Here is a 17,258-nt window from a genome sequence, read left to right as displayed (position 1 = left end):
GAAAGGGAGAAGTGTGTTTCTGAACAACTATTGGACATGCCGGCTGGGGCAGATGGGAGACAGAGTTCAACTCAAACTAGAGGGCTATGGGATCCTCAACCCTGCAGCTAGCAATACTAGGCTAGATCTGCTTTCCCCAAGGTGACTGTGTCCTCTATGTGACATTGGACTCCAGGGCCTGTCAGCCCCAGCCAGCATGGCTGGTGGTCAGGGACAGTTTTAGAAAATCAGATATATAAGCCAGGCACCAAATGGCTCCTTAAACCAAGGTTACATTCACCAAAATGGAATGTCCAGTTGCCATTTTGGGGTAAGACAACGGGTAAGACAGCGGGTGGCGCTGTGGTCTAAACCACAGAGCCTCTTGGGCTTGCCAGTCAGAAGGTCGGCAGTTCGAATCCCCGCGACAGGGTGAGCTCCCATTGCTCTGTCCCAGCTCTTGCCAACCTAGCAGTTCGAAAGCACGCCAGCGCAAGTAGATAAATAGGCACCACTGCGGCGGGAAGGTAAACGGAGTTTCCATGCACTCTGGTATCCATCACGGTGTTCTGTTGCACCAGAAGAGGTTTAGTCATGCTGGCCACATGACCCAGAAAGCTGTCTGTGGACAAACGCCATCTCCATCAGCCTGAAGCGAGATGAGCGCCACAACCCCGTAGTTGCCTTTGACTGGAGTTAACCGCCATGGGGTCCTTTAACTTTTTTACTGTTAAGATGGTTCTAAAGTCTTATTTTTCAACTGACTGTGATTGATTCTCAGTTAAGCATCTGGCTAGCTCAGATGACAACCTTGAATTAGGTTAAGAGCTTTGAGAACTTAAAGGAGAAAAGTTGTTCGATCCAGGGTCCACAGATATATTGGCCTATTCCGATATATTTTTTTTAATGGTGACATGGATCATTCATAACGTGAGAATATTCTTCACAACTGTGAGCAGGGCAGTGGGGTGGGGGACGTGAAGATAAGCAACAACAATTAACTACAATATTATTCACCGCTCCTGCTCAGGCTGCACAGAAAAAGCATTTTGGTTCCTGAAATTCTTTCTGATTGTGCAGATAAAAAGAACTGATACAATTCTACAGGATGGGTTATTAGTGTGTAAAAACAATCATGATCTAAGGATGCCCAGATGGTGGAGATGTCAGGTGGCATCCTGGCAACTGGGCATCTTCACTTGGTTGCAAGTGGGTGATAAAGTAAAGGTAAAGGTACCCCTGCCCGTACGGGCCAGTCTTGACAGACTCTAGGGTTGTGCGCCCATCTCACTTAAGAGGCCTGGGGCCAGCGCTGTCCGGAGACACTTCTGGGTCACGTGGCCAGCGTGACAAAGCTGCATCTGGCGAGCCAGCACAGCACACGGAAACGCTGTTTACCTTCCCGCCAATAAGCGGTCCCTATTTATCTACTTGCACTTTGATGTGCTTTTGAACTGCTAGGTTGGCAGGCGCTGGGACCGAACAACGGGAGCACACCCCACCGCGGGGATTCGAACCGCCAACCTTTCGATCGGCAAGCCCTAGGCGCTGAGGCTTTTACCCACAGCGCCACCCGCTGTGGGTGATACCCAGGTGCAAAATGTGCTTGGCACCTGGCTAATTTTGAACACTGGTCAGAGGATGATGTGAATGCAAGGTCCACCACTATCTTGTGGGCACCAGGTTGGAGAACATTGGGCTACACAGACAAAATGTCTGTCAAATAGCTTCTTGTCTCTATATCATTGAAGCAATCCCCAAGGAAAGTTGGTGTAGCAGTTAATAGGTCTTTGGACTTTACGAGGCAAACACAGATCAGGCCAGGCTTCCCAGACCTGCGTGCAAGAGGGGTTTGCCTGGGCATGTCTCTCACAATTTCTATATTATCTCTGAGAAATATCAGTATAACACCAGCATGCATGCAGCAGTCATGTCTGCCTTGTAAACGGCGGAGCCATTCTGGAGAGATAGCTTCACTTAGGGTTTCCCTATATCCAAAATTAGTGTCAGGGTGTGTGTGTTGAAAAATTGGCAAAATGTCTGGGTTTTTGCCAACAGACCCAGGTGTTTGAGTATCACTCTTTGCCTTTTGGAGGCAATTTCCCAAAACATGCTCAACAAGTTTTGGGGTGATTTTCCTCACCAAAATAACTTTTGTGTCTGGATTTTTACTTCTTGAAATATGGCGACCCTATCTCAGCATGCTAGATGCAGGCTTTAGAGTCACACAGGGCTCTTCCTCAGGTTGCATGCTTTTGAAAGGGGGAGCTCCGAAAGCAGAGGGGAATGGTGGCGACAGTCCTGCTCAGCTATGTAGCATTCATAGATCGGCAAGGTCTCTTGTAATAATAATAATAATTTATGTGGAAGACAGGAGTGCCTGGCGTGCCTGGCGTGCTCTGGTCCATGGGGTCACGAAGAGTCGGACACGACTGAACGACTAAACAACAACAACAACAAATACCCCGCCCATCTGGCTGGGTTTCCCCAGCCACTCTGGGCGGCTTCCAAAAGAATATTAAAATACTGTGATACATCAAACATTAAAAGCTTCCCTAAACAGGGCTGCCTTCAGATGTCTTCTAAAAGTCTGGTAGTTGTTGTTCTCTTTGACATCTGGTGGGAGGGCGTTCCACAGGGAGGGCGCCACTACCGAGAAGGCCCTCTGCCTGGTTCCCTGTAACTTGGCTTCTCGCAGTGAGGGAACCGCCAGAAGGCCCTTGGAGCTGGACCTCAGTGTCCGGGTAGAACGATGGGGGTGGAGACGCTCCTTCAGGTATACTGGACCGAGGCCGTTTAGGGTTTAAAGGTCAGCACCGACACTTTGAATTGTGCTCGGAAACGTACTGTAGACTGTATAATGGAGAAGCAGCAGCCTTTAAAAAAAAAAAACAAAAAACTATTTGTTGGAGTCAATCAAGCCCCATCACCGGGGTTTCATTTAAAATGAAGCATACTGTGACTCTAGGATGGGGGAAGTTGCGCCTTCTGATATGAATGCCGTTCTGCCTAAGGCTTTAATTGAGACAATGTTTTGCAGGTAGGGGCTGGTTGCAATTTAGGATGGGCACTTTGATGCATGAGCAGAAAAAAGAGGACGCCGATTTGTCTGAAATTTGAGCATGCTCATTCGTAAGTACAGAAGACACTTTATTAGTAATAATTACTATAATTGAATAGAAATAAGTCTTTTGCTGTGATGCAGTGACCCACGTGTCTGCTCAAGCCGCTCTTTATTCCGCTGCTAACTGTCGACAGGTAACATAAAGACGTCCTCTGCTTCCTCGCTTCTGATGGTTCTTGAACAGTAGACAGGGACAAAACAGTCCTGCAGATAGAGGACGGTCTTTTGTAAAGTCACAAGCCCCTCAGCCCCAGTTGTGGTTATTTGGCAGGGCTACTGACTGACCAGAAAGAAAGCCATGCATGGCTTTGTTATTCTGCCTCTTGACAGTGCCTTGATGTGCAGAACTCAGCAGGGGGAAGCTTTTCACAGTGCGGAGATGCACATTATCAGCCACCGGTGTCTGCACATCAAGCTGCCGTTAAAAGCAGAAGCTGCGAGGGCCAGCTGAAAAATGGCCAGCCCTGTGACTCAGTCAGCACCAGTTCAGATATACAGTATTAGAAAACTCCTTCAGAGATAGCCGGCTGAGCAGAGCCACAAAGCTCTGACGCAATGCGTGAATATCGAGAGGAGTGGAGATCGGTACACAAGACGTGGCCAATATATGGGCCATGGGTAGGCAAACCAAGGCCCGGGGGCCGGATCTGGCCCAATCGCCTTCTAACTCTGGCCTGTGGACGGTCCAGGAATCAGCATGTTTTTACATGTGCAGAATGTGTGCTTTTATTTAAAATGCATCTCTGGGTTATTTGTGGGGCCTGCCTGGTGTTTTTACATGCGTAGAAGGTGTCCTTTTATTTAAAATGCATCTCTGAGTTATTTGTGGGGCATAGGAATTCGCTCATCCCCTCCCCCCCCAAAAAAATATAGTCCACCCCCCCCCACACACAAGGTCTGAGGGACAGTGGACCAGCCCCCTGCTGAAAGAGTTTACTGACCCCTGAGGCTGTTTGAGCTCCTGCAAACGCTGACTTTGGGTGGTGGTGCCCTTTGAAATTTGGCTGCATCAGAACAGAATGATGACCCGCCTCTCCTCCTCCCAGTCCTGTGCTTTCAGCTACAAAATGTGTCATCCTCCAGGGAATGCAGTCTGCACATGCTCAGAGTGACTTCCTATCATCTGATGAGGCTGCCGTCTTCTGTTTCCAGAACTCCAGCCGTTTAGCTTGGAGAATACCTCGGCGAATGTGGAACACGGGATAGTTCAGTTGGTTGGAGCATGGCGCTGATAACGCCACGGTTGCGGGTTCGATGCTCGTATGGGACAGCTGCATATTCCAGCATTGCAGGGGGTTGGACTAGATGATCCTCAGGGTCCCTTCCAACTCTAGAGTTGCATTATTCTAAGTTGCCTTGTCCTCTTTGTGGTTATAAACAAGCAAACCAACAATGTGCCTGTAATAATAATAATAATAATAATAATAATAATAATAATAATTTATTATTTATACCGTGCCCATCTGGCTGGGCCTCCCCAGCCACTCTGGGTGGCTTCCAAAAGAATATTAAAATACTGTGATACATCAAACATTAAAAGCATCCCTAAACAGGGCTGCCTTCAGATGTCTTCTAAAAGTCTGGTGGTTGTTGTTTTCTTTGACATCTGGTGGGAGGGCGTTCCACAGGGCAGGCGCCACTACCGAGAAGGCCCTCTGCCTGGTTCCCTGTAACTTGGCCTCTCGCAGTGAGGGAACCGCCAGAAGACCCTCGGAGCTGGACCTCAGTGTCTGGGTAGAACGATGGGGGTGGAGATGCTCCTTCAGGTATACTGGACTGAGGCCGTTTAGGGCTTTAAAGGTCAGCACCAACACTTTGAATTGTGCTCGGAAACGTACTGGGAGCCAATGTAGGTCTTTCAAGACCGGTGTTATGTGGTCTCGGTGGCCACTCCAAGTCTCCAGTCTGGCTGCTGCGTTCTGGATTAGTTGTAGTTTCCGGGTCACCTTCAAAGGTAGCCCCACGTAGAGCGCATTGCATTGCCTGTAAGCTTGTGCAGGGCCTATTTTCCTTCTGATAAGACGTAGCTGCTTAGCGCATGATGCATTTGAGCATGTGCAGAGTGCATCCTCAAGGTACCATGTTTCTCTTTACTTTAAATGCATCTTGTGGTGGGGGAAAAAAAGAAATAAAACCACTAACCAAATTTCCCCCTGGTTCTTCATCTTCCTGGGTATCGTAATCGGACTAGAAAACTGGGAAAATTTAATCAAAATGTTTTATAGATGGTACTTAACACCTGCCAAAGTAGCTAAAATGTATAAAACAATAGCAAACCTGTGTTGGAGGTGCAGTAAAGCAGAAGGGACACTTATACATATCTGGTGGAGCTGTGAAAAAATCAAAAGCTTCTGGGATATAGTACTGTATATGATGGACTTTAAAAAATGTTTAAATATAACTTTGTGAAAAATACAGAAGCTTTCCTGTTAGGAATAACAGACACAGGTATAGCAAAAGAAGATCGGAAAATATTCCTTTATGCCACAGGCACTGCGAGGACCTTAATTGCCAGAAATTGGAAAAAAGAATTTGTGCCAACAAAAATGGAATGGCAGGATAAATTATTAGATTACAGTGGTACCTCGGGTTACAGACGCTTCAGGTTACAGACGCTTCAGGTTACAGACTCTGCTAACGCAGAAATAGTACCTCGGGTTAAGAACTTTACCTCAGAAAGAGAACAGAAATCGCACAGCGGCAGCCAGAGGCCCCATTAGCTAAAGTGGTGCTTCAGGTTAAGAACAGTTTCAGGTTAAGAACGGACCTCCAGAACGAATTAAGTTCTTAACCTGAGGTACCACTGTATACTGAATTGGCCAGATTAACAGAGACAATGAGGGGACAACCCAGACAAGAATTTCAAAAAGAATGGGGAAAATGCAGAGAACACTTTACCAGACTGGACTTGTTTCGATTAATTTCTACAGGAGACTTTGTGGTTTTTAAAGTCATAATTAGGAAAAATTGTAATAATCACATATTAAAGAAACAGTATACAAGAACTAAATAAGGAGGCCATGTACAGGATAAAGGAAGTCTTTTATTTTTATGTTATGTTTTCTTTGTGTAAGGGGATAGGAGTTTAATTTTGATAATTCAATTGTCAATGGTGGTGGGTTTGTTTGTATGTATGACTTGTTGTAGACTGTGTTGTAAATAAATTACTAATAGACAACTGGGGTATTGGCCCTACTGGTGTTGAGCTGGGGATTTTGGAGTTGTTGCAGGGCAGAAAGCGAGGCCACAAACATCCCAGACCGCATCCTTTCCCCCTCCTCCCGTCGTGCAACACCACTTTGGCCTTCTTGGGCAAGCTGGCCGTTCCAGACCAACCCCTTAGGAAATTTCCCTTGCAGGCCCCGCTTGTTTGCAAACATGCCCCGCCTTTTCATTTCCCCACTTGTTAAACAGATTCCAGACCTCAGCCCCCTATCTCAGATTAATCCCCATCATCTAGCTCATACAACAAGGGATTCTTTCTCTTGAGATAAAGATGCAACCCTGAGTCCTTGGATTGGACCCGGAATGAAATCTAAATAAACAAATAACCTTGTGATGCTGCAGTTTCCCCCATGTTAGAGCCCTTACGCAACCCGGTCCTAGTAACAATGCGGCCCCAGTAGCAGAATGAATCCCGGTTGCTTGGCTCTCTGAACCGCAACCAGGAGAATCAGGCTATTGGCTATGTTAAGTGTTTCACAAAGGGAACAATCCTAAGCATATTTACTCAAAGAAGTAAAGGGGACCCCTGACCATTAGGTCCAGTCGTGACCGACTCTGGGGTTGCGGTGCTCATCTCGCTTTATTAGCCGAGGGAGCCGGCGTACAGCTTCCGGGTCATGTGGCCAGCATGACTAAGCCACTTCTGGCGAACCAGAGCAGCACACGGAAACACCGTTTACCTTCCCGCCGGAGCGGTACCTATTTATCTACTTGCACTTTGATGTGCTTTCGAACTGCTAGGTTGGCAGGAGCAGGGACCAAGCAACGGGAGCTCACCCCGTCATGGGGATTGAAACCGCCGACCTTCTGATCAGCAAGTCCTAGGCTCTGTGGTTTAACCCACAGCGCCACCCGTGTCCCTAACTCAAAGAAATAGTAAAAGGTAAAGGTACCCCTGCCCATAGGGGCCAGTCTTGACAGACTCTAGGGTTGTGCGCCCATCTCACTCAAAGAGGCCGGGGGCCAGCGCTGTCCAAAGACACTTCCGGGTCACGTGGCCAGCGTGACATCGCTGCTCTGGCGAGCCAGAGCCACACACGGAAACGCCGTTTACCTTCCCGCTAGTAAGCGGTCCCTATTTATCTACTTGCACCCAGGAGTGCTTTCGAACTGCTAGGTTGGCAGGCGCTGGGACCGAACAGCGGGAGCGCACCCCGCCGCAGGGATTCGAACCGCCGACCTTCTGATCAGCAAGTCCTAGGCTCTGTGGTTTAACCCACAGCGCCACCCGCGTCCCTAACTCAAAGAAGTAGATCTCACTAATAAGCAGGGGTGTAGGAAGGGGGGTGCGGGGGGTGGGCCGCCCCGGGTGTCATCCCTGAGGGGGTGAAAAATGGCACACTGCAGGGGGCAGCATTTACCATGGGGCCTGGCCTGCAGCACGCCTGAGCCACACATCTCTCCTGAGAGTGACGCAGTGGCTCGGGGTCCCGCACTGCCCGAAACTGCAGCGTGGGGCTTGCGTCCGCCAGGCGGACTTCGTGAGCAGCTCGTCGCGCGGCCCCCCTGGGCAGATCTCCACCCCACCCCCGTGCGCAGATCGTCCCACCCCCGCCGCTCTGGGTGCCAGAGCAGCCAGCTAGGCCCCTGCTAATAAGCCTTGTTGAAGCTTGCATACTTTTCTGGAAGTAAAAGTCATTGAACTCTACATATTTTGGATACAGTGGGCGCTTGGGTTGCGAATGTGATCCTATGTGGAAGGCACGTTCACAACCCACAGCATTCACAACCCACAGCACCGCGTCTGCTCATGCACAGGTCGCAATTTGATGCTTCTGCACATGCGCAAAGTGCCAAAACCCAGAAGTAACCCGTTCCGGTATTTCCGGGTTTGGCGCAGTGCGCAACCCAAAAAACGTGCAACCTGAAGCATCTGTAACCCGAGGTATGAGTGTATTAGCATTTTTTAAAAAATGTAAAATGGACTGGCTTCTTGCACAGCAACTGTGGGAACGAATGGATTGAGCACACAAAAGTGTGAATGTTAAAAGATTTATAATGGATTGATTTAAATGCAAGCAGGGCATGTTCGCAATGCCTCGCCCTCCCTGCTTTTTTAGCCCAGCGTGAGTCACCTGTGTGAGTGAGGGATAAAATGTAGAATTGAGACCTGTATGGATCAACTATTCGAGGGGCTGCCAACAGGATGAGTTCCAAATGTTGCAACTCTCATCATCACTGGCCATTCAGGCTAGAAGGTAAAAGACCCCTGGATGGTTAAGTCCAGTCAAAGGCAACTCTGGGGTTGCAGCGCTCATCTCGCTGTCAGGCCGAGGGAGCCAGTGTTTGTCCACAGACAGCTTTTCCGGGTCATACGGCCAGCATGACTAAACTGCTTCTGGCACAACTGATCACTGTGACGGAAACCAGAGTGCACGGAAATGCCATTTACCTTCCTGCCGCAGTGGTACCTATTTACTTGCACTGGTGTGCTTTCGAACTGCTAGGTTGGCAGGAGCTGGGACAGAGCAAGGGGAGCTCACTTTGTTGCAGGGATTCAAAGTGCTGACCTTCTAATTTGCAAGCCCAAGAGACTCAGTGGTTTAGACCACAGCGCCACCTGCGTCCCATGATTCTGGCTAGAGTCTAGGGCTGGGTGAGAAATCGATATATTGTCCAAAACTGGTTTGAAGTCCATATTGTGATACCACTTTCATAATTTTTGGCCTGGCAATATATTATCTTTATTATTTTGTGTGTGTGCTATATAGAAATCACAATGTGGGGAAAACCATGACGCCAGCCAATGGTTCTCTCAGTTCCTCCTGAAGTCTCACCTTGGTTTTCGAACGTTTCGGAAGTCAAATGGGCTTCCAGAACAGATTAAGTTTGGTGCTTTTGTTTTTGCTATTTATTTTGCGTTTTTGAGGCTTTTTCAGTTAATTTGTTTTTGTGACTGTGTGGAATCCAGTTCAGCTACTGATTGATTGATTGATTGATTGATTGAGTGACTGTGGAAATGGATAAAAGTCCCCCATCCAAACAATGACTGTCATCAGTGCAGGTAAGAAAATAATAATAATTTTATCATCTACAATACTGTCTTATTTATTTTATAGTACGGTACATTAATTATCGCTTTCATTTTATGGATCAATGGCCTAGTAAAATTCATGTTTTAGTGGTTGTTTTTAAAAGTCTGGAACAGATTAATTTGTTTTGCATTACTTTCTATGGGAAAGCGCACCTTGGTTTTGGAATGCTTTGGTTTTGGAACGGACTTCTGGAACGGATTAAGTTTGAAAACCAAGGTACCACTGTACAGTGGAATTGCAGATGCAGGGAATGCAAAGCCTGTGCAGCTGAACGTTGCTTGTGAAACTGGCCTTCTGTGGTTCAACAGTTTCGGATGCCAGTGGCTCTGGTTGAATTGCGCTCATGTGCTGCAGACGGGACAAAAGCGCCAATCACCTTTGATGGCGTATCTAAAACTAGCTCCCCAACCCAGTCCTGTTCTGAGCGTCTGATTGGTGCTGCTGCTGATTATTGGCCTGAGGCTATGTGCATCCAGGTAGAAATGGAGAGAAGCAATGGGAATGTATACCATTTCCAAATAGATGCATAAGCATTGATTTATTTATGCTGACGCGGGTGGCGCTGTGGGTAAAAGCCTCAGCGCCTAGGGCTTGCCAATCGAAAGGTCGGTGGTTCGAATCCCCGCGGTGGGGTGCGCTCCTGTTGCTCGGTCCCAGCGCCTGCCAACCTAGCAGTTCGAAAGCACATCAAAGTGCAAGTAGATAAATAGGGACCGCTTACTGGCAGGAAGGTAAACGGCGTTTCCGTGTGCTGCGCTGGCTTGCCAGATGCAGCTTTGTCATGCTGGCCACGTGACCCGGAAGTGTCTCTGGACAGCGCTGGCCCCCGGCCTCTTAAGTGAGATGGGCGCACAACCCTAGAATCTGTCAAGACTGGCCCGTACGGGCAGGGGTACCTTTACCTTTACCTTATACTTCCTGACTGGCTCAGTGCAAATGAGTCTCACAGGTAACCTCCTCTCATGACCGTTTTCCTAGACGTGGACAACCTTAGTGTTGGGAAAATGCATACTTTACTGATGCTCAGCGTTTGCAGAACTGAGTACTCCATTTCGCCATTTTAGCCATTAATGGTACTAATAAAATAAAGTCAACCTGCCCATCCATTCACAGCAGCTTAATATCTAGTCCATACAATGCATGATTACAAATCATCTTCCAGCTTCCCTGGAAAGGGCGATTCATGCAATTCATTTTTGGATCTTGCGAGCAGCCCTGGGCAAGCTGATTTTTTTTCCACGGGGAATTGTATTGTGAAGTAGCCACAACCTAGCTAAAGTTAGCGATTCCTAAAATCCCGAGGTACCACTGTATAGGACTGGCAATATGACCTCCCTACCAATTCACAGCTATACAGTGGTACCTCGGGTTACAGACGCTTCAGGTTACAGACTCCGCTAACCCAGAAATAGTACCTCGGGTTAAGAACTTTGCTTCAGGATGAGAACAGAATTCACGCGGTGTCGGCACGGCGGCAGCGGGAGGCCCCATTAGCTAAAGTGGTACCTCAGGTTAAGAACAGTTTCAGGTTAAGAACGGACCTCCAGAACGGATTAAGTTCTTAACCCGAGGTACCACTGTACTTGAATGTTTTTTGCCCCTTAAACAGATGGCACACTGTTATTTGCACTTTATTCAGCGGCCTTTATTCAGCAAGCTTGCAATCTTCTTTGCCTTTTGCTGTCCTTAAAGGAGTTTCGCTTTGTTTTCTCCTCAAAACTTGACATTGCTTTTGCTAGTGAACAGGGAGGTAGGCTCCCTTTTAGCAGCCGGGACAGACAGCTGCCACATCATAATGGTAGGTTTTTTTGGGGGGTGGGGGGGAGTGGGTCAGCTCGTCCTCTTCTCCCCACCTCCAAAACTTAAATGCTGCGAAGTTTTATTGTGCTGCAAAGGTGACATTTCCAACATTCTGAAAGGATTTGTAAATATTTGGCAGACCTGATTCACGGGATGCAGAAGGTGGGGTGGGGTGGGGGAAATGGTTGTATCTTATCTGCGATAAGAGCTGAAACAAAACTATCTGGAGCGATCCAGTGCTGAAATTGGCCACGAGGAACAGGACAGGGGGAGGAGAGGGGGGAAAATCAGGAGACGAAATACTATGGAACATGGAAGTTTTCCAAAAGCAGGAGAGCAATTTGTTGACAGTTGTGTTTGCTGTTTTTAAATCTCTCTCTCTCTCTCTCTCTCCTTCCACCCCTCCTCTTTTTAAATGTTAAGTTACCCTCGAACATTCCTCTGCTAAGTTCTGATTTTTAGAAAACGGAAACAGCAAAGCGTTTATTTATTTATTTATTTAACCACAAGGTTCGAGACAGTTTCCCCGAGAAAGGGGGATTTTGGCCTCCTTTGGTATCTTTTGACGACACGGGTAAATCTTGGACAAGTCGCAGCTTCCGGCAGAGAAGCCCTAATTAAAAAAAATAAAAAATGCTTTTGCATGAAAATAGCTTAAAAACGGATTACCTCTTCAACTTTCGAAACAGCTCGGTTGGACAAGACGTTTTAAAAAATATGCTCTTTATTCCAAGATCTCAGATATGTGTACGGCGTAAGATAATTATGGATGCCTCTCATACCGGGAAACGAAAAAGCAAAACAAAATCCCCATCGACCCCTTAGGTTTCGAAACGTTGTTTTGGAAAATTTCATAGTAGGGATGCTTCCTTGATTGAGAATTCATCCTGATTTGTTTTGAAGGAGACTAGACCACTGGGTATTTAACAAGCATTTGTTCCAATTTGTTTTGGGGAGGTTAGGTGATGATGCCTGCAAGCAACTTTTCCAGGGTACCGCTCCATCACTTTCACCACTGCGAAAAGTTCGGTATTCTAGGAAGCAGGTTTGTTGTACAAGGCCCCCTGCTATAGACTCTAAACATGCAACCTGAATTGACCAGTCTGCAAATCTATTGCAAATCTGAATGTTTTATTGGCAGGGCATGGGTCTGAGGCAGTGCTAGGCCAGCTGAACTTTGTGGGTTTCCACCTTTTTAAAGGATGCTAATTTTATCTTAAAGTATGAGGCAACAAAAAGCTTTTTTTCTGTTCCCTCCCCGCCAAGCCTTGCTGCTGCTTCTAGTGTCTGTCTGCCTGTTCTTCACTGTTTCCTCTGGAAATGACGCTCTATCACAGCATTTAATTGTTCTTTTAATGCGCTTTTATTTTATTTCCGTTGCATCATTTTACCAGCATGGTGTCTGCTGCTGTGGGGCTCCTAAGTTTGGAAGGGTGGGGTATTTATTATGGGCAATGCCGAATTTACGTATGAGGTAAACAAGCTATAGCTTAGGGCCCCACTCTCTTGGCCCCCCCAAAAGTATACTTCTTCTTAATTGTATTTCACTATTATACTTCTTCTTAATTGTATTTCAGTTCAACAATTACTTTGATAAAGTACACATTTTGTTAGGTGCAAATGGCTTTAGATACCTCTTAGGTCCATAAATTACCATACAGCATATATTCAGCACAAAAAAATAACGACAATTTGTCGCTGACAAAGGACAGCTGGACATATAAAGGGTCCCATTACCTTCAGTAGCTTAGGGCCTCGTCAAACCTAAATCCGGCCCTGATTATGGGTAGCATTTACTCTTGGGAGATGCCTTGAAATTAATGGACATGGTTAGGTTAGGTCCCTTAATTTCATTGGTGCTTCTCTGAGTACAACTTAATTGAAAACCACCCTATTTATTTATTAAATTTCTACCCTGCCCTTCCTCACAAAGGAGCCCCGGGTGGCAAATGGACAAGTGATAAAATGATTCCTGTTAACATCTAAAAGCAATAGACACTTTGTCCTGGATCTTAGGCAAGTCAATCAAATAATCGGTTATTTTCTGGCGCTCAGCAGCTCAACAATTTTGGGGTCTTCCTGTTAAAAGCTCAACAACTTTTTGGGGTGTGCTGGTTTTTATTTTTTGAAATATGGCAACCCATGTTTGCCTTCCCACTGCAGTCACCCGTCGTGTGGATTTGAACCGCCAACCTTCTGATTGGCAAGCCCAGGAGGCTCAGTGGTTTAGACCACAGCACCACCCGCTCTCTTATCAGCCAAGGGAATGCAGCCCTGTATAGGGAAGTTCTTAATGTTTGATGTTTTACTGTGTTTGATGTATTAATTTATTGGAAGCCATCCAGAGTGGCTGGGGCAATCCAGTCAGATGGGAGGATAATAATAATAATAATAATAATAATAATAATAATAATAATAATAATGCAATTCTGACCCAGAAACCCATGCCATTGCCAGTAGCACCTATGGCACTATTTGAAACTGCTTCAATGCTTGGATCTTTATTTTGGAGGGGGGGTATATGTTAAAAAATGAAGAGCAAATCTAATAAAAAGCATTGACCGGCTCACATTTAAAGGTATGGATTGTTTAAATTTGCAGCCAAAAAACACTGGTTTAATTTTAAAAAGACATGCAGCAAAACCCTCAGCAGATTTACTTGGCCTCATTGGGGTTTTCTCCCTACTAACTGATGCCAGGAATGTCTAGAAGACCAAAAGGCAGGTGTAAATTTATATAATTGTAAAAGTAAATTATGATTAATAATAAAGAAACTGCAACAGTCAATTAATTAACACACACCTCAGTTTGGAAGCCGATGCAGCACACATTTATGCAAAACGAATCCAGAAAATAGGAGGAGGGAGAAGATGTCATTATTATTATTATTATTATCATCATCATCATCATCATCATTATCATTATTATTATTATTATTAGATAGTGAAGCCTTTGGACATTGATCCTTTGTATGTGAGTGGAAGTGCTGTAAGTACAAAATCTTATCCCAGTTTCCACTGGTGAAATATAAGGGAGGACAATTAAGTTAACTAGTTATAAAATAATATATGTAAACCAACCTAACAGGTTTATGGAAAATGGGTTTTTATTGTAATGTTTTGGAATAACAAATTCAATGATAATGTCTAACCTTATGCTGCTTTCAAACTGCTATAATAGCATTTCTTTATCTTTGGTTTATTTTGTTCAATAATTAAAAAAAAAAAAGTGGGGGGAATGTAATGTAGAAGATGCCCTAAAGTGATAATAGGCCCTGAGAATCCAACATCTCAGATTTTCACAACTTTGAAGATGACAGTTCCTGAGCCCAGCGTTAAAAATCTCACTGTTGAAAAATTGTAAATTGGATTAATGAATCCATTAAAGAATTTCTGTAATGTTTCTTAGCTTTAAAAAAGACAGCAAAAACGTCATTTATCCAAATGCTAGCAATTCAGTTCATCTTCTGTCTTAAAATGAAATTGTAACAGAGTTCAAAAAGTTTTTGGAAGTTCAACAGTGAGAATACACAGCCTTAAAATAACACAGTGTACCATGTATAGGTTAGATTTCAATGTTAATTTTCTCTCCCCATAGAACAAGCTTCCTTTGAATATAGGATTTCAGATTCAGAGGATTTCTAAGATAGAAAAAAGCTTTATTTAATTCAAAGTTAACTACAGGGTTAAATTCAAGTATGCAAGTGCAATAATGAAAGGAATAAATTCCAGAAACTGCTAAACCCTCGGCATTGTTACAGAACTGTGATGGGTTTGCCTTGTGCGGGAACATTCCACCAAGCGGAATTTTATTCAAAAAGAGCAACGATAGGCTAGGATTTGAGGGATAAGAAATCCTGATTTATTACCCTTTTAAACTGAAGTACTTCAATTTAATCAGATTAAGGGTATATTCTCAAACCCACCCTTGCATTCGTTAGTTTCATTTTACCACATTTTCATCACCCGTTTGTATTAACAATCCTGGTGATGCTTAAATAGTTGTGAAAGGAAACAGTAGTTATTCCAGACTAATTAAACCTGGCTAAATTAACACGGAGTTGAGGCCATTGTCTGTGTCGTGGCATGAGAAAAAAGTATTTCTTCTTAATTAAGGCTGTGGGGTGATCATTCTAGGAGTTAGGGGAAACTTCTTACGTGCTATCAAGCATTGCACAATAACGACAGTCTGATAATATGCCCAGGAACGTTATTTTGTATTATTAAATATGTGCTGCACATTGCCAAGACACCAATTTGGCAGAGAGCGTAACAGACAAGTCTGAATCAGAACAAAATTAATTTGCGCATAAAGCCTCTTCGGTAACATCAGTGGATTCCAGGATACGTTCAGACGTAGCAGCCAAAAGGAAGATAGTTCCACGACGCACAATTCAGCAAGTCCTAAACCTAAAGTTTCACTAATTTCAGTTGCATTGCCCTTTTCCAAATCGTCCACTGTCCTAATGAAAATGTCAGGGAACTGCCATCGGAGCTGGAGGCGGAGAGAAGGCTCCAGAGGGATGGCGGAGAGGGTCCTAGCAGGGAGAGAGGTAGCCCATCTGCTGGGGAAGGAAATCAGCGTAACACCAGTGGAGAAGGGGGGCAGATGGGGGAATCGGAAACGTGGCTCCAGGACTCTTCGCCGGAGACCAGCGGAGAGGGCACGAGTACTCCGCTGCCCACACCCGCTTTGCGCAGAAGACTTCCGCGCAGGCAAAGTAGGAGGAGACGGGGCGTCAAACAGCTTCTATGCTGGAAGAGGTTCAAGAAACGCCCACTGACGGATTCTGCCAGCGACTGAGGCAGCCACGGAACTTAAGGCTGTCCAGACAGAAAGGGTTCAACCAGGCAACCTAGCCAGGAGTGGCGGCAACTTACGCACGAGCAACCCCTAGAACCATTACAGAAAGCACTGATGCAAGAATAATGAAACTTCCCCTAATGGCTGGGGTGCCAACTTGAATAAAATATTAGGGAGGGGGGCAGGTAAGCCCTGCCCAGTGCCGGATTTACATATAAGCTAAACAAGCTATAGCTTAGGGCCCCATTCTCTTGGGGAACCCCCCCAAAAAACTAAAGGAAAATTAGCTGAATTTACATTTCCAAAATATAAGATAAATAACAAATAAAAAAACCTACATACAGCAACAGTGTTTTGTGTTGTGTAATGGGCCCCGCCTGCTAGCCTGCTCCCTAAAATATCACTAGTTTGCTCATTTCTATATATAGGGTGCCTACAGTCTGCATGTGCAAATGGCTTTAGATACTTATTAGGTCCATAAATTACCATATAGCATATATTCGACACAAAAAACAGCGACAAGGGATATCTGCTTTTGAATTGTCTCTTTCGTAGCTGGAATCTCGACACATACCAAAAAAAAAAAAAAAACCGCTGTGAAAATGCTTTTTTTTTAAAGTGCTTTGAAAAAAATATTGAATTTGCCATAAGCTCACCACCACCATCTAGTGTCACATTTCTTTTATGCACTCAAAACGGCCTTGAAACATTATATTTGCAGCTCTATAGCTGAGTCATTACCTTCTGTTCCTTAGGAAGAGTATTCACGAGACTTAGAAGATTTTCTTACAGCCAGGCGACATGGTACATTGTTGGAATATCTCCTTGCCGACTAAGATGTGGGGTTGAATGTGTGGAGGCCTCTCTCTCAGGGTAGTGTACACACACACACACAGCATGTCAGAGGAAAATCTCTGCCCTTTGCTTGTCTGTGCTTTGCTTAATGTACACATTTTTGTAAGCAGCTTATCCCAATGTGCTTTATTTTTGTTTGCTGTATGTGTAAGGTAAAGGTAAAGGGACCCCTGACCATTAGGTCCAGTCGTGGCCGACTCTGTGGTTGCAGAGCTCATCTCGCTGCTTTAATAATAATAATAATAATAATAATAATAATAATAATAATAATAAATTATTTATACCCCACTCATCTGGCTGGGTTTCCCCAGGCACTGTGTGCGGCTCCCAACAGAATATTAAAAGCACGATGAAACATCAAACAGGGCTGCCTTCAGATGTCTTCTAAAAGTCAGATAGTTGTTTATTTCCTTGAAATCTGATGGGAGGGCCTTCCA

At 45.2% G+C, this 17,258-nt stretch overlaps 2 long non-coding RNA genes across 3 annotated transcripts in view; one reads left to right on the top strand and one right to left on the bottom strand.

Moving 5' to 3' along the window:
- Positions 1-17,258, top strand: part of LOC310671712 — a 129,352-nt gene that overhangs the window by 10,638 nt on the left and 101,456 nt on the right. The window lies entirely within an intron of this gene.
- On the bottom strand, positions 1,564-6,005 carry LOC310671753. Its single transcript, XR_014508152.1, has 3 exons — positions 5,087-6,005; positions 2,823-4,501; positions 1,564-2,316 (listed from the first exon to the last, which is right to left on the bottom strand). It is a non-coding gene; the product is annotated as an uncharacterized lncRNA (long non-coding RNA).

The sequence above is a fragment of the Podarcis tiliguerta genome (assembly GCF_965153285.1).
Source record: "Podarcis tiliguerta genome assembly, chromosome: 2".
NCBI classification, from domain to species: Eukaryota; Metazoa; Chordata; class Lepidosauria; order Squamata; family Lacertidae; genus Podarcis; species Podarcis tiliguerta.
This window is presented reverse-complemented; position numbering and strand designations above follow the sequence as displayed.